This window comes from Pipistrellus kuhlii, unplaced genomic scaffold, assembly GCF_014108245.1.
Source record: "Pipistrellus kuhlii isolate mPipKuh1 unplaced genomic scaffold, mPipKuh1.p scaffold_m20_p_27, whole genome shotgun sequence".
Classification (NCBI taxonomy): Eukaryota; Metazoa; Chordata; class Mammalia; order Chiroptera; family Vespertilionidae; genus Pipistrellus; species Pipistrellus kuhlii.
In genome coordinates this window covers 585429-610447 of record NW_023425526.1, presented here as the reverse complement: position 1 = coordinate 610447, position 25019 = coordinate 585429, and the positions used below count along the sequence as shown (strand labels likewise).

Genomic DNA, 25019 nt, shown 5'->3' with positions numbered 1-25019 from the left:
GACATTGTCAACAGGGAAATAACCAGCAAATCTCACAAAAATGCAACAACAAAAAAATGCTATTGAATATATCAGAGAACGACCCTTGCTTATAGTACGAGAGCTCAGAGGAGGCACAGCATCGCCCTGTTGGGCCTCAGCTGGGAACCCGCACATTGACCATATTTAAATCGTATCCGTTCTGGCCAAGTCCTTGAATGACCACTGTGATCCTGTGATTTATAATAAATATATATATGGCCTTCCTCTTTCATGTACAAAAGCTCCTAAACCCTTTGAATTTCCTAAGTGATAGAGAAAGGTTTCTTTTGTTACTGACTGACTACCAAAATAGATAGCAAACCTCTTTCAACCACACTTGAGTTTATGTTAATGACATGAGTTTTGGAAATCCCCAGGATAACTTAAGGATGGAGGCTAGTTGCCTGGAGAATCAACCATGGAAGTAGAGGGTTGGAATTCCCACCTCCTGACCTCCAGGGAGCAGAGAGGAGGTTACAGGTTGAATTCATCTCCAGTGGCCAAAGATATAATCAGTCATTATATCCTAGGTATGAAAGCTTCAGAAAAATCCAGAAGACCGGTGCTCCTGATCGGTTAACAGGAACTCATTTGTGATCTGAGAGAGTAATGCACCCCAAACTCCATGGGGACAGAAGCTCCTGTGTTCGAGATCATCTGGACCTCACCCTGCATACCTCCTCATCTGACTGTTAATTCCTACCCATTCACTTTTGGGTGCCCATTCATGGACAATTATATTGAGTAAAATCTTGGGAGTGCAATTGCTGGGTTATATGTTGATCAGGGTGTCTCAGCCTTGGCACTATTGGTATTTGGGGCCAGATATTCTTGTTTGTGGGAAGCTGACTTGTGCATTGTTGGATGGTTAGCAGCACCCCTAGCCTCTACCCACTAGATCACATGTGTCAAACACAAGGCCCGCGGGCCAAATCCGTCCCGCCAGGCCTTGCAATGTGGCCCGCACCGCGCTGTCATCACTGCACTCCTCTGCGTTTCCATCACAATGACAGTTTATGACTGTTCAGTAAACCATTCGGCCCGCGATTTAGGCTGGATTTTAGATTTTGGCCCCTTCTCTGATTGAGTTCGACACCCCTACACTAGATGCTAGTAGTACCCCCCTAGTTATGATTGCCAACAATTTCTCCAGATAGCACCCCGGGTTGAAAACCACTATAGAATTCATTAGCCGCTTAGTGGAGATTGATAATAATATTGTAAAAGCAAACCGTGCTCAGTGAAGGAAATGTTTCATTTTCACGTGCATGAATGTGTCTCAAGAGTTTCTTTACCAGAGAAAAGCGAATCTTAGCTCTTTCATTCATTCATGGAAGGTTCTATTTAGTGCATTTCATTCAAAAACCCCAACGCATTGTGTCTAGATGCCAGAAAGCCTATGATAGTTTTGTTAATAAATGTTTAGTTGTTTTGTTTGGGTGCTACTGTTGGATACTATAGTTACCGTATTTACCTGGTTGTTAGTCGTGTTTCGAGAAGTTCTTACGGAACTTCATTTGCAAAATAGGCTTTTCAAGCAGTTCAGGACTCTATGTCGCCGTCACACTCCTCTATCTGTGCTGCTGCTTACGCGTTTTTGGAAAAGAAGCATGAGCTTGCAGTATTTCCTAAAGCAGGTTGCTAAATGCTTGAGTAGTCATTTTTGGAGGAATTTATCGCAGGCGAGAGCGATTCACATAGGAACGTGTGTATTTTCTGATGAGCAATCACTATTTTTGCAGAAGCTGCCACCGGGAATCTAATTTTAGGTGTCACCAGCGTCCATGCATGTGTAATTTTGACTGGATCTACATTCCTCTCATTGTTGAAATTCATTGAGTGATTCTGTAATTTGCTTTAAAAATGCAAAGAAGATCATTTTGTAGCTATATTTTAATTTGCAGAGCTTGTGCTTCTGCCACTGATGTTTATTTCTCCTGACAAGACTTTGAAAGTGAGGGAAGGGCTCCGTGCTGACGCCCCCTGGCGGCGGCCCGGATCGGTGGGCAGCCCTCCTGCGCGACCATTAGCAGTGGGACCCTCAGTATTTCCAGGATGGGGGTCTGCGCCCCACGCTGCCTGGGAGCCCACCGGGTACCCCGCGGAGCCTGACCAGGAGCCTGGGAAGGACAGCCGTGGAGTCACTCTGGTCACATGTTCACGATCCCTGGGTTTCTAGAAAAGACAGTGCCAGTGGCCCAAGTCCTGAACAATTATGAGAAGTGCCAGACCGACTCAGGGAGGCACTCTGCAGAGGAGAGAGCGGACTCTCAGAGCTGGTGTGTAACTGAGCAAACGCAGGCCGAGTAAAATTCAGGAAACTTTTTCTGCTCTGCGGAAACTCTGTCTGCCGAAACACGAAACCCAGCCTAGTGGTCTTTAATGAGAAGTGCTTAGACTTCCAGACCAGCAGCCCCCAGGCAGACCTCTCCGGGAGTACATCACGGTCACGTTTTGAGAACTGGTTAAGGTATCTGTTTCCAAAACAGAAACAGATGACCTCGTGGCAGAGTGAGGGCAGGCAGGCGCTGGGGCGGGAAGCAGGTCGCCTCAAAGCCACGAACCAGAGCCGACCCAGGAGGCGCCCGGAGCGCCTTGCCCCGGGGCAGGTGTGGTGCCGGGACCCAGGCTGCAGTGTGGGCTCGCAGAGAAGGCGGCTCAGAGAAACCTGGGCCATGATTTTTGCTCCTTGGCTACCCTCTGTGCCTCCGCCTGGCACTCCCGGCCTCTGATTTAAGGGGCCTCGTTTGCGGGCAGTTTGCTAATGACGCCTGCACGGGGCACTTGTGGCTTAACGGGCCGAGCGGGTGGGTGGGAGCCGGCGCGCAGCCGCGGCCTCCCGTTGCCATCTGTGATTTAGAGCAAAATCTTTGCGAGAAGTATAACCGCCTGAATTACTGCCCTTTTATATGTTTTTAAATGAGAATGTAAAGGCCAGGGGCATTTTTTTCCATTTAGTACTATTAAATCCGTCGTTAAATCTCTCACTGAACACTGGCTGCTTTTAATGATGCCCTCAAGTCCGATCCTGGTGCCTGGCTGTGTTAATATTGTTGTATATATAGATGGATAGATGCAATAAATAAAGCTTAGCTAAGATGCTACAGGAGCGTGGCTGTGTGTGTCAATAAAAACAGTCGTGCTAATGAGCCCGAGTGTCAGGAGCAGAGGCTGTGGTGGGGGCCCTGCCACCCTAGCCGAGGTGCAGGCCTGGCCCCGGGGCCCCGTCTGTCCCCGCCAGCCCCGTGCCGTCAGCGTGCCGTAGCGAGCTGACGGGGAGGGAGGAACCTGAACCAGTGTTTCCTGTCTCACTGGGCAGCACTGGCATCCAGCCACACAGCCACAGTGCTCTCCGTGTCAGCGCTGGGCACTGGCCCCGCGCCCTGACTTCTGGGCAGAGCCAGGACGCTTACCTGCCTGGCACCTTACACGGCTGAGCGCCACCCAGGCCTCTACCATAGGGACCAGGAAACAGGATGTGGGAGACCCTGCTTGTACTGGTACTTTGTCAACCTGTCCTTTTGAAGGCAAAGTTTTCTTTTCATCTGAACAGCCAATATTCTATCCTTCACTTTTTGACCACTTTAGTGGTCAACAGCCACAACTCATGCTTGGGAGCTGGTGTGTCAATCGAGGCTCTGGTGCTGTCTGGTGGGAGCTCCCGCTGCCCCGGGAGCGGTGCTCTGGTCAGTGCGTCTCAGAGGAGGAGGCTGAACAGAGAGACTCAGTCCCTTTCCCCAGGGCACGGAGCTGAGCGGCAGACCCACACCCTCTGCGCCTCCCGCCGCCCGGCAGCCCCACCAGGCCCCGCGCGGCCGGAGTGCGTGAGAGGGTGGCGGGTAACAGGTGGGCATCGCACTGGGGAGATCTATATATAACAAACTCCAGGAATAAGCGTGTGTGCTGACCCCACGCCCGGAATGTCCTCAGTGACAGAAACAGTGCCAGCTTTCTGGAGTCCCGCACGCTTCCCCGTGGGAGACGGGACGGCCCTGAAATCTTTCCTCTGCAGCATGTTTTAGGAATTTTTGAGTGCCTTCTAGAAACCTGGTGACATAAAATGTCTCCTTGTATTGGCCTTACAGAGCTTCTGGTACGATTCCGTTGTAAAGGGGGAAAGGAAGCAGGAGAGGGGAACATTTTATTCTTTCCAGGCCAGTCTCCTCATCGGGAGTAGCTGTGACTTCCCAGGTAACGGTCGGAGACTCGGGGATAACTTTGGGATCAGCGCCGTCCGGTAGGTGGAACCACATTGGTGCTATTATTTTAGATTTAGAAATGGCCACTTAATGTCGGCGTGGGCCACAGGTCGTGAAATATAACTTCATTTCTTATAGACCCCATTGCTGTAATCCTCTACCCTCCACTCACCCTTTCTGTGGGCTGATACAGTGACTCTGACTCATTCTGCTGCTGCTTGTCCCCTCGGTGTGCTCTGGCCGCCAGGACACCAGCAGGCTCTGATGAGGACAAAGAGACTAAACTCTCCGAGGTTCCCGCTTCACTCTGGCATGGACACCACACCAGTGCAAACAGGGCCAGAAACTGCAGGCAGATTCCCTCCGTGGACATTTCAGAGCCTAAGTTAAGGGATGAAGAAATGCACAAAAGAATCAAGAAGAGATTTGCAAAGAGGAAAACTAATGCAGCCTCCTTATCAGCTCATTATGAATGTTTAAACTCTAATAACTCAGGATGTGCTCACGACAGAAATAGTCTCTAACGGTAATTGAAAGGGTATGGACTACACTTTAAGGCGGTACAATTGCATTTGGTATATTCTTCCGTTGGAACCTGAAATTAAAAATGGCTAAAAGCGTTGAGTTCACGTTATCCCATAAAAGAAAATGACTCCAGTGTTTAGTGCCATATGGAGCTTGTTCCCCACACGCTGACAGGGAGCATTTTAAATCTGCAGGAAGACTCTGCGTCCTGTACAAAGTGTGCACGGCCTCGGGATCACACTGGCGTGCGACGTGCACTCGGAGCTTCCTGCATGTGCGGTCTGTCTGCCAGCCCCATGGCCTTTGGCCCGCTCTTTGCCCGGGTCCGCTTTCGGCCCCTGTAGGCATGTAAGTCCCAGGCCTGTGTCCGTCACCTCTGTGGGGTGCACCGTGGGCCTTTTGTGGGACCCTTGCATGCTATCATGTCTGGAGCCTGCAGCGGTTTGACAGGGTGTGACTGCACTGAGACATACACCCCGAGAACCCAAAGGGTCCCCTGGACCACCCACGAGGGTGCCAGGGACGGCAGGCCGTTTCCTGGCAGCGACGTGTTCAGGATGACGGTGCTGAGAACTCGGGGCTTCGCGGGCCTGTTCTGATCTGCAGACACCACCTCCGGGTTCCCTGGCCTGGACCAGACTCCCCTGCTGATCGCTCAGGCCAGAGCAGCCAGTGGGGTAGACCCCTGCTTCCCAGAGAGGATGCAGTGATGTCACCTTGAGTGCTCTCTCTGAGTGTTGCTAGGGAATGCCTCCATGCACCTCAAAAGTCAACTTTCGATCAGGGTTTTGCAACTTGTAAGCGTTCGTGCCGTGATGACTACGGTGGGCGACGTGCAGTCTGGTTCGCACGCCACAGGTTGGTTCCCTGCTCTGGCCACACACGGAAGAACGTGGACCCTTCGCCTGTCCCCCAGGGCCCGTCTTCCACAGCCAGAGCAAGGAGGGTTAGAAGGTTGACTGGTTTTATATCTTCAGGGTGGTCTCTTGACCGTTCTCTCCTCTTCTAGAAATTTCTACAAATGACAGCCTGGATTCTAGAAAGACAGCTGAGCTTAAGGATTTGCGACAGGCAGTGTGAACAAGGAGGCTGTTTGGTTGGGAAAGGAACATATTTGTCAGTGACCAAGCTTGACTGAGTGCCTGGGACAGTGTCAGCTTGCAGCGGGTCCTCATCTGTTGTGTAACCTCTGCTGCTGGGTGGTGTCTTCTGTCAGCCCACATCCAGCGCCCCCGGGGGTCTGGAGTCGGGCGCCCTGAGGTAAAGTGCTTTGCTCACACTCAGGGCCTCAGTGGCTCCTGGACAAAACCGCAGAAGTTACATGTACACCCCCTTTTTCACTCTCTATCACAGTCCTTGGCACTGTCTACACACAAACCCCTTCAGAGGACAGACTCCAGGAAACATGGGGTCTGCAACCGCTTTTCAGAACTTGTACAGATGGAGGGAATTTCAATCCCTCCAGTTTAGAGGAGGACATTAAGGAATATTGAGGGCGAGGGGTTGGCAATGCTTGGTAGTCATCAAACGTTGAGATAGAGCAAAGCTTTATTGCCATTTGAAAGTTGGACAGATTGTCAAGTTTTCTCATTTAAATCTCTGCAGAGTGTCCATTTTTCTTCTGTGAAGGGATGTATTTTATCCAACAGTGATTTTTGCAAATAGATAACAAGAGATCAAGAGGCCACCTGGACTCAAGTTACAGCCAATGGCATTGCACCGCCCAGGCTCTCCCAGACTTCAGAACCTCATAGAAACAGCTTAAGCAAACAGATCCCGAGCCTATGCCTTCACAGACCAAGATAATCATTTGTGTCTTTTTTTGTCTGGACATCAAATTGTCTTTAGTCTAAAATATGTTCAATCTTGTTAGGGGGCTTTGGAACACTCATTTTACCTTTAGAAATCTTGTCTCAGAATTCACCACGAGTTGGGGTGTGTGTGTGTGTGTGTGTGTGTGTGTGAGTGTGCAGGTAGGAGTACTAGCATGTGTCCACAAACTGAACTACCAGTTTGAATGACCAAATATCGGGCAAGGCATGAGCCTAGATGTTACATTAAAACCCAGGTTCAGAAGGAATTGAACAAGTGCTTCTCAAGCCAGATCTATCTTTCTTTTTTCTTTTTTTAATATATTTTATTGATTTTTCACAGAGAGAAAGAGAGAGGGATAGAGAGTTAGAAACATCGATGAAACCAAGGCACATGCCCTTGACGGGAATCGAACCCGGGACCTTGCAGTCCGCAGGCCGATGCTCTATCCACTGAGCCAAACCGGTTTCGGCAAGCCAGATCTCTTAAGAACCACTGTTGCAGGCCACGACTTTAAAGGTTTCAGGAGAGTTTCAGACGGATCACCCTGGATCACCTTAGGACCATGGAGGCCCCTCATCCTGCGGCAACAACGAAGGTCACAGCTCAGGCGTTCTGTGCCCCGAGCGGGCAGTGGGGACATTGTGCCATCTTACAGAGTTCCAGTGCTGCCCTGTTCTTGCTGGTTTCTGTTCCTTCCTTTGTCTCTCTCATGCTCGCAGATTTAGTGCCTTTAAAAAAAGTAACCTCATAAACCTGGAATCCTGTTTCTGTATTTTATAATGTTCCCTTGCATTCACAGATGTTTGAGTTACAAAGCTTTGGGTAACGTCTACATTAAGCCTTTTAAGTGCTCTGTTTACAATTATTACAATGTGAGGGTTCTAAATTCAAAAGGCTGTCTTCATGCCCACGTGGAAATGGAAAATCAAACGTTGGCCAGAATAATTTAAAGAAGCAAAAGGAAAAAAACAAACAAAAAAAAAAAAACTTTCTTTTTAGTCTCCAGAACCAATAGTTTTGGAGTGTGCACACTTGTTTATTAGGACTGAAATCCCCCAGATAATAAAGTTCAATGTGAGCTTACATTCCACATAGGCTAGCTGTATTCCTCTCAGCATTGCTTTCACATCACAGCAAAGAAAACACATGGTAGCCCTGGCCAGCATTGCTCAGTGGTTAGAGATGGGCACGTGCACCATAGGTTCTCAGGTTCAATTCCAGTCAGGGGCACACACCTCAATTGTGGGCTCAATCCCCAGGTCCGGTCAGGGTGCTAGGGAGGCAACCAATCAACATTTCTCTCTCACATCGATGTTTCTGACTTTCTCTTTCCCCCTCCTCCCCAACCCTTCTCCCCTCCCCCTCCGCCGCTTTCATCCATTCTCTCTGAAAAATCAATGGAAAAAATACCCCCGGGTGAGGATCATCAAAAAGAAAAAGAAAACACATTGTATTCCCCATTTACAGAAAACAGCATTATGAAATATTTTATATACATTTGGACTTTATTATGTTGAAATCCCTATTTATGCTTTGCTATGGTTATGATTAACCTAGTAACAAATGCAAATGCCCTTTTGAGATGATATTTCTTAACCCTACTTCTTTGTTTCTTTCTTCTTCCCTTTTATTCACTCATTCATTGATCAGGTGTGAGCACCTCTATCATATGCCGGCGCGGAATGCTAGGCCTCAAACAGGAATCAGCAGATGTTTCTCATACGGAGCCAAGTGGTAATATGTTAGGCTTTGGGGTCGTGCAGTGTCTTGCAGCTCTGCAGTCATGCCTTTGCAGGCACCAAGCAGCCATAGGCAACCATAGTGAACAAGTTGGGGCAGTCATGTCCAGTAAAACTTTATTTATAAGAGTAAATGTCAGCCACTTTGGTCTCACAGCCACTGTTTACTGGCCCCTGCTCTGCGGTAGAGCAATGAACTAAACAGAGAAAGTTCTCTGTTCTCATGAAGTTTACATATTAGTGGCGGGAGACAAGAGATAAATAAGAAATAACTGTCAGGGTAGAGGCTATCCATGCCATCTTGTTGGCACTCAGGACTCACCTCACATGTGAGTTCCCTTAATAGACTCTTGGCAATACTCCCTAAATTGATCTACAGATTCAGTACAATCCTTTTCACAATTACAATTGCCTTTTTTTGCAGAAATAGACTGGCTGATCTTAAAATCCATACCTCCAAAGCAAAAACAAAAACAAAAACAAAAACACGCGCAAAAACTTCTGCAAAAGAAGAGCAAAGTTGAAGGACTCACATTCCTGATTTTAAACATGATAGCAACAATCATCAGGCCAGTGTGGTGCTGGCATAAGAATAACATAGATCAATAGACTAGCATTGAGAATCCCAAAGTAAGCCCATGGTTTTATGGCCAGCTGACCTTTAACAAGGAAGCCAAGTCCACTCAATGGGGAGAGAACAGTCTTTCAACAAATGTGCTGGGACAGCTGGGAGGCCACAGGTAAAAAAGGAAGTCAGACCCTTCCCTCATGTCATATACAAAAATTAACTCAAAATGGATTAAAGATCTAAATTTTAGAACCCAAAACTATAAAAATCTTAGAAGAAAACATGGATATAAACCTTCGTAACCTTGGAGCAGTTAGTTGGTTCTTAAAAATGGCATGAAAAATTTAAGCAACAAAAGAAAAAAAGAGCTAAGTTAGACCTCATCAAAATTTAAAACTTTTATGCTTCAAAGGATACTTATCAAGAAAGTGAAAGATAATCCACAGAATAGGAGAAAATATTATAAATCCTATATCTGGTAAGGATCTCTTACCCAGAATATATAGAGAAAGAAGTCTTACAACTCAGCGAAAACATGGGCAAAGGATTTGAATAGATATTTGTCCAAATACACAAATATATACAAATGCCCAAGAAGCACATGAAAAGATGCTTGTCATTCATTAGCCATTGGGAAGATAGAGATCAACACTATGAAATAACGCCCACACCACTAGGATGGCTAAAATTAAATAGTATTGGCAATGGCGAGTGGAAATTGGAACCTCATACATTGCCAAAGAATGAAAAATGTTGCGGGAGCTGTGGAAACAGCTGGCACTTTCTCAGAAAGTTAAACTATAGGACCCAGCAGTTCCATTGGGAGGTCTATACCTAAGGATACTAAAAGCATCTCCATGTAAAAACTTGTAGTTGGCTGTTCACAGTGGCATTATCCATAATAACCTAAAAGTTAAAACAGCACAAATGCTTAACCGATGTATTAATAAAAATATTGTGATACAATGAAGTATTATTTGGCCATAAATAGGAATGAAGTACTTACAAATGCTACCACAAAGATGAATCTTGAAAGCATTTTGCTAAACCAAAAGAAGCGAGACTCGCAGGCCATGTATTGTGTGCTTCCATTTACATGAAATGTCCAGAATAGGCAAATCCACTAAAACTGAAGGTGCATCATGGTTGCTAAGGGATTGGGAGAGATTTTGTGTGGGTTTTTTTTTCATTTTTTTTTTTGGGGGGGGGGTGATGGCTGTGGTCTAGAGTTAGATATGGATGATGGCTGCCCAACATTGTAAATAACTAAAACCCACTGACCTATATATTTTAAAATGGTTAAAATTGTTAATTTTATATTATGTAAATTTTATATCACATTTTTAAAGTTATTTTATAGTTCCTAATAAAAACTAATAGGAATTTTGGGCTCTGAGGTGCCAAAATAAACACAACTGTAGAATGTGTAATGTTGGGAAGAGACCAAGTTCTCCAGAATGGGCCTCCCCTAAACTCAGACACAGCTGCACAAGCCCCAAGTGTCCTTCCCTCCCCACTGTCTTCTTTCTTTTAATTGTGTAGGTAGACAGTTTAGACAGAAAATAACAAAAAGAGCTTTCACATAGAAAATGTGCTGTGATGAGTGCTATTGTCTACATTTTAAGGCCTGAAGTCACGCATGAGCTGGTTTTTCTGCAGCAATTAGAAATGAAAGCGACTTTAAGTTCTTAACAGCAATGCTGGCCATCTGAAGTTAGCCACCAGAGCCTCTAATTCATCCTCCAGTTTCATGAATGTGAACTGGAGGTGATAAAGGAAGCACAGAAAAATAAGAATTTTTCTGTGCTTCCTTTATCATCTCTAACTCCAAGATCACCCCTAAGGTGGGCTATGCCTTTTAAATGTCATTTTTCCTGATTAGTAAATACCAGAGGCCCGGTGCACAAAATTCATGCAAAAGTAGGCCTTCCTTCCCCGGCTGACGGCACTGGCTTCCCTCCCGCACCTGGGACCCGGGCTTCCCGGGGGCCGTGGACTGCAGGGTGGCCCCTCTGTGCAGCCTCAGGGTGGAGTGGCCGCCTGGCCCACTGCCTGAAGGCAAGGCTGCGGGAGGTGGCCTGGCAGATACCAGCTCCTGGGCGTTTTCGTGGCTGCAGAGCGGCTGGAGGTGTTGCGTTAGCAATCCTACCTGTGCTAATTTAGCTGATGGAGGAACCTTGCACTCAAACCCAGTAGAGAAGTTTACAAGGCAAGCCCGTGGGGAAGTCTAACCCAGCCATGGCCGAGCCAAGGCCACACCCAGGGCAGTGTCTTCCCGCCTTGGGGAGCAGCTGGGAGACCCGGGCTGGGCCCAGCAGGGTCAGCTGCAGGTGCCTGTGACCTGGGGACCACAGCCGTGAACAGCCACCGGGGGGCATGCCGGCCACTGTCTGGCGTCAGCCATTGTAGGACCTGCAGAGAGAAGACCCGGTGTCCGCTTCCTGTGAGAGAGAACTGGGGCCCTGGGCCCTGGGTCACGACATCCGGGAAGGAAGCAGGTGGATAGGGCCTGTGCTTGCGGCCCCACAGCAGGAGGCTCCGTAGATGGAGCTTAAAAACAGACACACCGCAGCCACAGCTTCCTCCGAAGCCGGAGTCTTTATTCGGAAAATCGTAGGCCCCTTGTTCTGGGCTGATGCTCAGGACATTACCAATAGTCTGCGTCTTACCAGTAGTCTGCGTCTAAAGTTCCTAGTTCTCTAGGCACTAGCTCTGCTTCCAGCGTCGCACTAGTAGAAAGTGGGTTTTCCTGGAAGTCAGATTCTCCATGTTTCCGAGAGTAAGTGACAAACAGGGCTGTGCCGCCTCCGGAACGCTCGCTGTGGAACCTGGAGGCCTCCCTAGCCCATGACTCCGCAGCTGCGCCCGGGGCTTGGGCAGGGACAGAAGCCATGAGCCCAGGGAGGGGTGCGGTGTCAGCAGCCCAGTCCCTGGGGAAGACCCGCCCAGGCCCGTTCCCGCGGGAGGCGGCACACAGATGGGCGGCTCGGAGGCACCAGCCCTTCACCCCTTGGCTGGGTGACCCTGGACAGCTTCTTCAGGCCCTCAGGTCCTCTGTTTCCTCCTCGTTACAGTGGAGCAGGGGGCTTCCTTCACACTGCTCTGAGGATGGCAGGAGGGGATGTGGAGGAAGGGTGCGCTCAGTCCATGGTCCTCTACTGTGCTGGACGTTCCTGCTCTGAGCAGCGGCCGCCGGGAGCTGAGCCAGCCGGCCTCACCCCTGCATGTAGTTTCAGATGGGGATTTCCAGTCCAGGTGACTCTGTGGCTGCGCTGGCCACACCATGATACCAGTTACTCTTCCACCTCCATTCCGATGGAAGCCCGGCACTTTCCTTGTGAACGTCCTTTTGCGTCGAGAGAGAGAGAGCGAGCGCTCCGCGGGCAGGGCTGCTCTGCTCCTTTCCGGGCTCTGTTACGCCTTTAACATATTGGATCATCGATTCTAACGTGTCCGACCCCGCGGCTGCTTTGGTCTGAAATACATGGCGCTGCCCTAAAGGACATGCCACGTGGGCAGCCTGCGTCCGTCGGGTCTCCGATCCTCCACGTGAGCCTGCCGAGGGGAGGCCTGCGGCGGCTCAGTCTCGTGTGAGGCCAGAAGCCCAGCCAAGGCCAGGCTAAGTGCCCTGGAAAAATCAGGTGGGTCGTGTGCCTGTTTAACTCCAGGGCAGGCGGCCAGGCCCACTCCTGTCCGCAGTATCGGAGAGGAGAGCCCCAGAGGCCGAAGGGGAGCTGCCGCACCCTGGCCGCGCCCGGGCAGGGCTGGGCCAGAAGCTGGGGTGAGGCCCGGTTGCACCCTCGCGGTCACCTGTGTGGGCCCAGGCAGGTGCTCTCAGCTGCCCTGCAGACACCCGTTCTGAGGTCAGATGTTGGCCCCACGCTCTGTTCTCTAAAAGCAGTTCCTCGCTCCAATGTCTGGAGCCCTCCACCTCCTCATCCTCAGCCTGTTGTAATTATATCCTCAACTTTCTAAAAAGCTTTTCTTCCCAAAGGCTGCCTTTCTCTCCACTGGCCCCTCTCCAAACTGCCTGGCACACCACTGCCAAGTCACTGTGCCTGCAGCAGCACCTGGCACCGGTGGCCCTCCAGCCGCTGCCCCACACACTCCGCGCTGCCGTCTGGCACTCAGCCCTTGCACTGCAGGCCACGCTCCTTACCCTCCTCAGCTCTCCACCCCCCTGACTTCCATTCGTCCCTTCAAATGCCCGGCCAGCCTGTGCCTGGAATTAGCCAAATCTCACGTTGGTTGCTGGCTTGCACTCTTCCTGCCTCCTCCAGGCAGCCCGCCGAGCACACAGCTCCCGGTGAGCACGCCTCCCGCAGCACGGAGCTCCCTGCCGCTCCTGCCTCCGGAGTGGCCACGCGTGCCGGGGGGCTGTGTCGCTTCTGCGTGTATCTGTGGGCTCCTCCCCCCGCAGTGCTGTCAGCCCCTCCCGCAGAGTCCGTGCCTCCTGTTTGCCATGCCCCTCGGCATGCTCACCAGGGCCCTGCGCACGGCCGTGACTCACGGTCTGCCTCCTGCCTCCTGCCTTTGGCAGAGCTGCTACCCATGCCTCAGAGCTGAGCCCTCCCAGGTGTTGGCTGAAGTCCACCACGAGCCGGACAGAGCTCTCTGTTGTGCAGACAGGAGCGAGAAAGGGTGATGTGAGCAGCGTGTGGTGGTTGTGCCAGCAGCCCTTCCTCTGTGAGGCTGGCGCCCTCGGAAAGGGTGGCAGGAGCAGGCTCCGCACGCCAGCTCCCTCCCCGGAGCTGGGAGGCCGGCCTGTGGGAAGCCCCTGCACAGGTGCGGGACTCGTGGAGGACGGGTGATGATGGGTCGATTTTTATCGTCACCTCTGAGACAGAGTGGAGAAAGATTTCAGACCATAAAGCGTATTCCGCTGCAAATGAGGTATTAGTGTTAAAAACTCGTCAATGTTGCTAAATATTTACCCAATACGGGGTTTCTACCTTCTGCCAACCTGATGCAGCTTCTTGGCAGATATGGTGCCTGGGACTTTGGAAGTCTTTCTGCGTCACTCCTCTAGCCACGTACATACAGCCATCTGGCTGCACTCGTTGAGCGGGCTGGCCTCTATTCTCTTTTTGTTAACCTTTGCTTTAATTCCTTGAAATTTGCCCAAAATACCTCGATTCTGCTGCGGGTCTTTGTTAGAACCCAAAAAGACACAATGATAAGGAACTCCGGGCACATCGAGTGTGTTCATTCTCATTCCAGCATTAGCTGAAACCCCCTGCGAATTGTGATTCCAAAGGTCCCCACCTTCCCTTCCTCCTGAGAGGAGCTGTGTGCCTCTGGCTGTGGCATTGTCTCACTGGCCTGCCTCGGGCTTGTATTTATAAAGCCTCAGGTTTCTTTGAACCAAACCAGCCTTCTACCGCAGCTGTAAGTAGGTTAGGTCAGTGGGTGTCGAATTAGTTCCTACTGTGTGGTTAGTTGCTAGGTTCGTTTTTAAAAGAAAGAGTCACGTGTGGGGTGTTTTTAATGCATTCAATGGGATCACTCATTGTCCTGCAAAAAGCCATCTTGAGTATAAGTGCTCTTTCTAATGGTGTCACCGCCCGCACCCTGCAGTAGAACTGCTTGCTCCTTTCCCGGGAGCCAGGAGCCTGGGGAACCCACCTCCTCCTGCAGGCTTTGATCCAAAACAGCTCCTGAGCGTCATCAGCCACTTCATCGAGCCTGCCCGAGGGACTTTTCAGTCTCTGAACGCATGTCCACGTTAGCTTCCCCACCCTACACGTCCCCCGGGAATTCAAAGGCCTGCGATGCGGAGCAATTCCAAAGAGTGTGGAGACACCTGAGCCATTACGCCTCGGGGACGAGAGACTCACCGCCCGGCAGAGACAAAGAACTGTGTGAACGTGTGTCATCCTCGTTCCCTGTCACACCTCACACGTGAAGTCACTGCTCGGGATCTCTAACGAGCCCGGCCACGGGCACTGCGCCAGCTGGACACGGGATGGAGCCGTGGACAGAGGGAGAGCGGTCTCGGTGGCTGAGTGCTGTGCACAATTGTGCTCTCGATGCTCAGGGAAAGGGAAGGTTCGGGAAAGGAGCCATACGCACACGTTCCTGGGCAATAGGGGTCTGAGTGAAGAAGTGATGGGAGGGTTGGTTATGGGCAGGGAAGTGAGGCGGAGGGCAGACACCTGAGAAAGGCCTGTGGGTGGGACGCTCAGAGCCCCCTCCCGTGAGCGGCAGGGGCCCACCACCTGAGTGAGGGGTCCTGGGAGGCACACTGTGGAAGGCCAGTGAGCAGGGCCAGACGAAGCTGAGAACCGGACCTGCCTAATGCGTGATCCGGCCCCTCAGACTGAGCGGGCCTTAGGGGGCAGGTGGCGTGATAGGAAGGTGTTGGGGAAGATTGGTCAGGCTTCAGGGTCAGTGGCCTTTCTCCTGGCTGCAGAGGCCCTGCCTTGCTTGTGCTTGAGTCCATCTAACCAACCATGGTTCTAGAATTGCAGATGGGAGACTGGGACGTGAACTTCCCAAGTTGGGAGGCAATTGGAGAATGGTTTCGTGCTGGGGATGAAATGATACTTGGCTTAACCACAGCTCTTGAACCTGGTCAAAATACAGTGTTTATAAAAATCGCCGCCATGTCCTCCTGAGGAGAAATAACAAGAGGGAAGAGGCAGATACAGAGGATGTAAAACTTTAAGACCTTGGCTGGATGTGGAGACCACGTTTCCAGGGAAAATACTTTCCACGTCTGCTGGACAGGGCCAGCGTCTCCGCAGACTTTGCAGGAAGCCTGTGCACGGCCCCTGGCGGGAAAGCCCTCTATCGACTGTTTTTGTTTTGTTTTGTTTTGTTTTCTAAACTCCTGCCTATGGCATTTTTCTCCCCGTGCTCACAGAGGAGAGGAGAGGCCCCAGAGTTCAAGGACAAGGCCAGGGTCCTGACTCCATGGTGCCAGCTCACCTTCCCTCGTGGCTTGCCAGCTCCCCGAGTCTGCTCTCTGCAGTTTTCTTCCTCTTCTCTTGTCCTAGTTCCTGTGTCCGTAGCGGGAGGAGGTGGGGGGAGAGGGACAGCGCTGAGCGGACAGCCGGAGCTGCGGCGCTGGGAGAGGGGGAGGATGCCTGGCCGCGCTGCTTGCTCTCCGTTAAGCCGCTCACCTACCGAACACTTCCCGGGGCCCTCACCCACGCCGTTAGTGTTCTTAGCGCTGTTTCACCAGCTGAAGGGCACAGAGCCCCGTTTCGCATTCTCGCTGAGCCGCAGGGTAGCTTTTGGCCGTGGGCAGGTGTCTCTCCAGGCCGCGCTCTCGCTGGAGAAATCCTATTGCCCTGAAGCAGCCTCCACCCGGACCCAGGTCCGCCCGCCCGCCCGCTGGGATGGGCCAGCCTGGGTGTCTCCTCGTCCCAAGGAGTGCCCTTTCTCTGCACAATGCCATCCATCCGGCTCTGGGCCTCCGAAACGCTGGGAGAAGCATAAAGTCCTGAAACACAAACACTCTATAAGCAAGGAGACGTTTAAAATTACTGCTAGGAAGTTTGCATCTCTGGCAATTGGTTGGCGTGTCCCACATGTGCCAGCCTTCTCTCTTTTCAGAACCACTCTTACCGTGACATCCGGACCCGGTATCTCCACTGGCTGGGTGCCGGGTCTGAATTGCTGTTTTTCAGAGGTTCCATAGCTGGGCGCTCATCACTTACTCCAGTCCCACCTCTGTCTGGGCCGGCGCCCCACTGTCCACCCAGCACCCACCACGCCCACCCAGCACCCACCACACCCCTGCAGGGCCACGCTTACCCCTTCATCACAAACCCGCTGCCCCTGGCCTGGCTCCTTCCCCAGCCAGAGGCCGTGTGCCACCTTAGTGCCGCTGTTCTACTAGTGACCAGCAGGCATCAGGAGCGCTATGCCTCTCTCCTCTTCCACAACTTCATTGAGGCAGAGTGTACGAATCAGAAACTAACCCATTTCAAGCATGCAATTCAGGGACATGTCGTAAATTTACAGAGTAGTGCATCACCCCAATATAGTCTTAGGCGATTTCATCACCCCAGTAAGATTCCTCATTGTACAGAAAACAACCACACACACACACACACACACACACACACTCAAATATCTAATAGTTTAACTGGAATATTACTGACATACTATTACATTGCTGAAAGCCTATTTAGGCTTTTATTACAACAAATATTTTAGCAGTCACATTTCAAAATTTGGAAACGTTTGCTGCTGTACAATAACATTTCCTGCCACAGACTTTGACAATTACATTGAATACTTTCCAAAAACATTTTATTACTCACCTTTTTTTTTCCTCAAGAGTTGCTTTTCCTTCCAAGTTTTCTTTTCCATTTTTACTTTAGGAATTCTTTTCATAAAGATGTGATATGGAAAATATATTTATGCAGATGGCCACAGAGCTGTAGATTGCAGTGTAGGGAATATTGCCAGTCACATCGGGACAATGGGTGTGGGGCCAGGGTGTACTGGAAGCAGCAGGAGGACCGCTCTGTCAAATCCATGAGTTCCTAACCACTTTGCTGAACAACTGAAACTAATGCAAAATAATACTGAACGTATTTGAAAATAAAACAAAACAAAAACCAAACAGGTAAGACAGAGAATTAATTTTCTAAATACTCAAAATAATAATAACAATAAAACAATAATAATTAAACAATAACATGAAAAATATATATTCTGATATCAAAGTGAGCAAAGATATAAATAGGTATTTAGGAATAGGAAAGGAATGTCTAAGACGTTATACTAAAAATTAGAGATGCAATTAAAGCAACAGTCCAGCATTTTTTCCTCTAAAATTAACAGTGAGGTAAAAAATGGCTTTGTAGCCGAAGCTGGTTTGGCTCAGTGGTAGAGCGTCGGTCTGTGGACTGAAAGGTCCCAGGTTCGATTCCGGTCAAGGGCATGTACATTGGTTGTGGGCACATCCCTGGTAGGGGGTGTGCAAGAGGCAGCTGGTCGATGTTTCTCTCTCATTGACGTTTCTAGCTCTCTATCTCTCTCCCTTCCTCTCTGTAAAAAATCAATAAAATATATTTTTTTAAAAATGACTTTGTATATTAAGGTGGAAAGGACAGATAAGGTTGCCATGTGTTTTAAGTGTGCATGTGATCATTTCTGTATACGTCACACATTGTGAAGAAGTCCCACCACCCACCATGAGCTCCATTAACACATCATCACTTCACATATTTACCTTTTTACTTTTATTTTTTGGTGACAACGTTATACTCTCTTAGTAAATTTCTGCTGTATCATATTTACAATGCTTTATTATCACCATATTTTGTTCCTAAGTTTATTTTATTTATTAGATTTCACATATGAGTGAGATCATGTGACACTTGTCTTTCTCTGACTGGCTTATTTCGCTTAGCATAATGTTCTCCAAATCCCTCCACGCTGTCTCAAAGGTTAAGAGATCTTTTTTTTTTTTCCATTTCTGCATAGTATTCCATGGTGTAAATGCACCACAGATTTTTTATCCCCTCATCTGCTGATGGGCCCTTGGGTTGTCCCCAGATCTTAGCTATTGTAAATCGTGCTGCTGTGAACATAAGGGCGCATATATTCTTTCTGATTGCTGTTTCGGGTTTCTTAGGATATATTCCGGGAAGTGGGGTCACTGGGCCAAATACCAGTTCTCTATTTAATTTTCTGAGGAAACTCATACTGTTTTCATAATGGCTCCACCAGTCTGCATTCCCACCAGCAGTGTACTGGGGTGCCCTTTTCTCCACACCCTCACCAACACTGGTTTGTTTATTTGTTATGACAGCCAGTCTGACAGGTATCAGGTGATACCGCATTGTCGTTTTAATGTGCATCTCTCTGATGATCTGTGACTTTTAGCATGTTTTTCTTAAGTCTCTTGGCCATCTGTATGTCCACTTTGGAGAAGTGTCTTTTCAGGTCCTTTGCCCTATTTTTTTTTTTTTTTTTTAATTCTCATCTGAGGATATTTTGCCATTGATTTTAGAGATAGTAGAAGTGAGGGGGAAAGGCAGAGAGAAATATCGATATGAGAGAAACACATCAATTGGCTGCACAAGCCCTGACCAGGGCCTGGGCCAGGGAGGAGCCTGCAACTGAGATACGTACCCTTGACCGGAGTTTAATCCAGGGCACTTGGATCTGTAGGCCAATGCTCTATCCACTGAGCTAAACCGGCTGGGGCCCTTTGCCCATTGTTTAATTGGATTGTTTGTCTTCCTTTTGGTAAGCGGTATGAGTTCCTTATATATTTTAGATATTAACCTTTTATCAGATGCGTCATTGCCAATATGTTCTCCCATACAGTGGGCTCCCTTTTCGTTTTGTTGATGGTTTCTCTTGCTGTGCAGAAGCTTTTATTTTGACGTGGTCCCATTTGCTTCTTTTCTCCTGTCGCTTTACCATATTGACGCTGACTGTGCTTCTTGTCTCCATAAGTGTTTTCCTGGAGGCAGCTCCTCAGATGTCTGATACAGCAGCCATGCCCCTCTCGTGCTTCCTTTTTGCTCAAACACTAATTAGATTCATCAGGCCATGGTAGAAGCCATGAGGAATACGGTGCCTCAACCAGCCCCCATTACGGCCGGGATGGGTGCTGGTGGCCGGGGCAGCGCCATCGTGCACACACACCCCAGAAAGAAAAGGAAATGCAGCAACCGTGAGGACTGTGAGCCTGAACCTGTTGCCTTTACATTTCTTTGTCCATGGTTTATTGCTTATATTCCCCACCATTCCTCTCGCTTCCTACGAGCAGGCCCACGGCTGCTGCAGTCTGTGCCGTATCCGCCTGGCACACGGCAGCTGCTCGGATGTGCGTTCGCTTGAGTGCCTGTTTGGCTGCACTAGCAGAAGCTGTGCGATGGGCTTTACTAAGTCATAAACTGTCCGGCGTGACTGCAGACCCCTTCTCAAGACGGGAACCATGTCTGTGTTTTGGGCGAGGATCAAAGAATGGAAACATCTGCCTGAAAGTTGTGGATTGTCCGTTTGCCTTTGTGCATTCAGGCCCGTCCTTCTCATTCTCCCCACGGAGGCCTCTGCAGGATCGGCTATGCTTCCTAGTGCCCGGGAGTTCTTGTCCTCCTTCCCCATTGGAAGACACACAGCATCGGAGCTCAGGATCTTACCATCTGCAGGCAGCATTAATGCTGCGCCTTCCTCTTTTATCTTTGTTTCTTTGTTCTTACAGAATGTCCTTCCCCGAAGGGTAATCTCTATCAAGCTCTCCTGATTCCATCTTCTTAAATGCTTTTTCTTCTAATAAAAATAGTTGTCATCCTATTTTTATTTTGGCTCTACCTTTTCTTTTCTTGCAGACCTATAAACTTTGTGGGGGGAACACATTGATCTTCTGCTTATACTTTTTAAGGCTATTTTAACCTCATAGTAATAAACAAACAGACAAACAAACATTGTTTCTTCTCCAAAGCTAACCAGCTCCCTTGCTCCCCGGCAGCCGCAGGGTCTGGCTGTCCAGCTCTGGAGGCCTCCCGTCTCCTGTAAAGTCATCCTGTCTTTCGTGAAATTTCTCCCATCAGTCTAGGAGCCGTCCCTGCTGGACGAAGGCAAGGCCGTTCTGTGGTTCATAAATCACCTCTCACGCCTCCTGTCCATCCGGGCTGCCCTCCTCTGCGCCTGCCTGGGGCTAAGTCCTGTCCCCGTGGCACAGCTCCCTCCTCCGCCGGCACACGCCCCATGGCCCCTGCAGGCCGCCTGGGAAGAGCCCGCTCACCAGCCAGCCAGCGGACTCACTAAACTGCCCTAACTGTTGCCTAGACACTAAAAGGCGAAGCTTCTAAGCTCTTTAGAACCCCAGTGACCAGCTCTCCGGGCACCATTCTGTTTAAGAAAAACCCCAACGCTGAGATGGCCCCACTGCCCCCTGCCCCGGAGCGGCAGAGGCAGAGGGAGCTAGGGAAGCAGGTTCCTGCCTAATAAGCACGCTGGCCTTCTATTCGACTATGGATAATTAACCAGTTGAATATTAAATAATTAACTGAGTGAAGTGGATTAAAAACAAATTCATAAATGTCTTCTCCCGTATTCGTGTGTCCCCTCCCCCCCAAGGCCCATGCCAGACGCTGCCAATGCCTATGACAAAGGTAGCCCAGCAGCAGTGGCTGCGTTCCGTGGGCGCCCGCTTTGTGCCAGACATACGCTGGGCGCCTGCATGGTTACCACCCACTCTGCCAGAGAAGGTTACTGACTCCACGTTCCGGATGGGGACCCCGGGAATCAGGGCAGGCAGTGACACTGCGCCCAGAGGGGAACGGGCAGTGACAATGTGTTCCTTGACGGCGCCTGTAACAGAGCACCCTCGATGCTGGAGCAGGGTCACCGGGAGCTTCTGAGCAAGTGCATCATAGTAACGGTTTTTGAGAAAACACCTCCGTAGTCTTGGCTGGGTTTGGTGACCATGGCTGAGATCTCGTGGCCATGGGTAAACATCGATATGAAAAGAGACCAGGGAAAGTGTTTTCCACTTACTATTTTTAGTAGAAAAATTAAAATATTTTCACTTTTTCCTTCTTTAACCTATCTGCAAGTAAATGTACTTTGCAAATCTTCATAACTGTACATTTTGAACTCTCATATTATATTTCAGGCTAAAATTCAATTTTTGTTTCTCCTCTTTTTAAATAATGAAGAGCTGCATTGCTGAGTGCATGGGTGTCCCACATTTCACCCGCTTGTCCTAAGAGGCTGGTGCAGGAGGCATCACCGTGAGTGGGAGCTGAGGGAGGGAGGGGGCTTGTGCAAAAGAAGCATCAACTCGCCTTGAAACCATGGCTGTTGGGGACTCATGGTTTGTCTTGCCATGCGATAGCCATGAGGATGGGACCTGGTACGTGCCCCGTGGTGTTCTGAAAATTGGGGGGTGGAGGAAGCTGGACAGTTAATGAAATGCAGTATTCTCCACTCTTATCATGTAGCCATTTGTCCTTACATTTAGGAGAAAAAGGAATGTGTTGGCTATAAAGAGACTTGGCATTTTACGTCTGTCTGAGAAATAGGAAGACGCCCTGAAATATGTCCCTTGGGTAACAAGACATCTGCTGAGGCTGGGACTGGGAGGCTGTGCGAACACAGATATGTTGGTTCTGAATCTCATCAATCGGCTCCAAACTGAGGACCTCTCTCTCCGTGCTGGGGAACGGGGTGGCCTCAGTCCTACGTGACCAGAAAACAAAGAGGAAGGAAGACAGGCAGGCAGGTCAAAGGAGTAATAGAGGGGTTTGCGAGATCAGGACTTTGGAATACTTGGCTTTAAACACGCTACTTCTCGTCCTGCTTTACCTGTGGTCCAGGATGAGAGGAACGGGCACCCAAGTGGAGGAAATAGGAGTGAACAATAATGAAGGGAGGGGTGAGGCTGGGAGGTCCAGAGTAGGGGCGGGGAGGGGAACGGCGCATGGGATTGGTGGTCTTGCAATAAAATAGCATTCTTACCCTGTGTAGTGAGGCAAACTAAGTGAAGTTTTGGCAGTTATGAATTTTCCCTTGGTTTACATATTAAGTCACTACCAGAAAATGGTATAAATTAAACACCTTCTCATCAAATCTTATCTCACTGATTGCGATTATTATGTCAGAATTCCATTCCCTTGAGAAAACTTAGGACATTTTCTCCAATGGAAAATACATATCATACTTAAAAATCATAATAAACTCTTCAAATAACTTCATGTTTTAGCAATATGTAGTTTGAATAATAATCACTAGCTCAATTATAGACTGCATTGGCATAATACCCTCATTCTTCTGTAAAAACACTTTTCCATATAGTCTTCTATCCCCAGACTCTCAACATATAAAGCTCAGAGAGAATTTGATTTCTTATTTTAGAGATAAGAATTCTGAAACTAAGCTTGATATTAATCAGTGCTGTCTTTTATTGAATGATTAAACATAAGAGAACCATGCTATGCCATTTATATGTATTATCTGATTTAATGCCCATGATTAACCCATAAGTGTTAGCAACTCTATTTGCTCTGGTTCTAAGATACCACAAATTGAGATCGGATTGATTCAAAAGTCTATGCTTTGAAATCACTACAAGTTACTGACCATGGGGCTTACTCAAGCTCAGTGAGCTAGTAAGTGACAGAAGAGGAAATGCTGGTAGAAATAGTCTAATTAATTTTTTTCCATGCAGCCCTAATGGAGAATTTTAATATAGTGGATAATCAGTCTTAAAAGGTCATTGCACATTCATTAAAAACAAATATTTAATTAGTTCACATAAATAATTCTGTATTCTTGGAAATTCTAATAGATTTAAGTGTTTTAAGCAACCCTATTATCTTTTTTATTCCTTCATATATGATATGCTGTTTCCTTCTCTTGCTCTGATTAGGTTGGAAATGACATGGAAATAGTTAGAATTAAAGCAATGTTTGTGAGCAGTTGTGTATTGAAATATGGGCATTTAGTTCAAGTTGACAAGTTAGTTTTGAACACTTAGTCTGTAAGGTTTTTCACCTACATAGACGAGTAGACACTGTCCCTCTGAAGGAATGTTCAGTTCATCTTTAAAGGTTGTGTTTAATAAACATGAATATTCTTGAAAGAAATTATTAGGATTCCTTCTTGGTTATGTTTAGTAAGACTGAATACTCTTGAGAGAGATTATTAGGATTCCTGAGAATTGTTTTTATTCTGCATTGGGGGAGAAAGCAAAATGGCTGAGCGCAGATAGAAATGTATGTTTATAAAGGAACCTAAGAGTTACAATGAGAGAGAGAAATAGTGCTTTGGAGGAGCATGAGGAGGGGACTGTCATATCACTGTCATATCAGCAGAGGCCCATGACATAAGTGATGTTTCAGAGGAGCCCTAATGGGTGGATAGAAATCCAGAAGGCATTTGGGGCAGGACAGTCACACACACAGGGGGCAGTGTGAGTCAAAGCAGAGACTGTCATTTTCTTATCCTGTGTGTGTGTGTGTGTGTGTGTGTGTGTGTGTTAATAAAAGGCTAATAAAAGGATAAAAGGCGCAGGGGACCTGATCGCAGAAGGTATTGAATACCATTGTCCTTGGACGGATGCAGAGCATGAGAAGCAAGCACTGACGGAGGAAGGAGATGTGCATGAACACTTCAGCGGTGGCGTTTGTGAACTGGGTGAACTTGGGCAAATCACTGCATCATTTTGCACCTTCACTTCCTCGCCTCCAGTATGGATAGAATAGTGGTTACTTTAAAGGCTGGTGTAAACGGGAAGGCTTGTGTGGACGTGTTCTGAAACTGTAAGCACAACAGGAGGTGCCGATGCCATCGTATCATAGTTGCCACCGTTGTTGTACACGTGATGGTAGATGAATGAACTGTAGAAGGGGTGCTTTCCGTTTCGCTCTGCCCCTTTAGAGAAATAGGTTGACAGAAGCGTGGAGGATGGCTTCATCATAAGGGAAGAAGGAGAACCAATCAGGAAGCTCCTAAAGTAATTCAGGTTAAAAATAACAAAGGTGTGATTAGGATGGTAGTGCAGGTAGCCAGAAAGAAAGGGAGGTAGATTGCAGAGACGCTGTTTAATTTTCTGTTCATTGAAAGATGGACTGAGGACCCCTGTGTTCCTGGACACAGTCTTCACAAGAGGCAGCGGGGATGGTGACGCAGAGTAGGGTGTGCAGATACCTGGGGAGTGAGCTGAGAGGCAAGAAGGGGTCTCCGAGTCTTCCCGTGCTTCCCATTGGCCAACCCTTGGAACCAGCAGAATGGAGAAGGGACACTCGGGTCATGGGAGCTTAACCCACCTGTGGTGCCTGTGTCACATGGGCGGGAGATGAAGAGGGTCAGTGATCCTTCCAGGGGGGCGTGAATGCACGCCCCCTCTCTCTCCCTGTGTGGGTCTGCACCACTTGACGTGCTGGGCCGGAGACTTACCTAGGGAAAGAGGCCACAGACCATCCCCGAGAAACTCTCACTCCATACACCTGACAGCACCACCCCAACCGAGGGAACTGAGAACGTGTCTCATCCTAAAGAGAGTTCCTCGTGTCTCTTAAACTGGGCCGGCTGCTCCTGTGCTTGCTTGGGTTTGGAAGTGGATGTAAATCAAGTTCAGAGCCTCTGTAAACTCTTAACTCCGTTTCCTGGTCATCAGAAATGGGTTCAGTTTAACCCACAGTCACTTAGTGAAGGCAGACATCTTCCGGAGAT

At 48.8% G+C, this 25019-nt stretch overlaps 1 protein-coding gene across 2 annotated transcripts in view; it reads left to right on the top strand.

Moving 5' to 3' along the window:
• Positions 1-25019, top strand: part of AFF3 (AF4/FMR2 family member 3) — a 459937-nt gene that overhangs the window by 277586 nt on the left and 157332 nt on the right. The gene's annotated exons all lie outside the window — the stretch shown is intronic.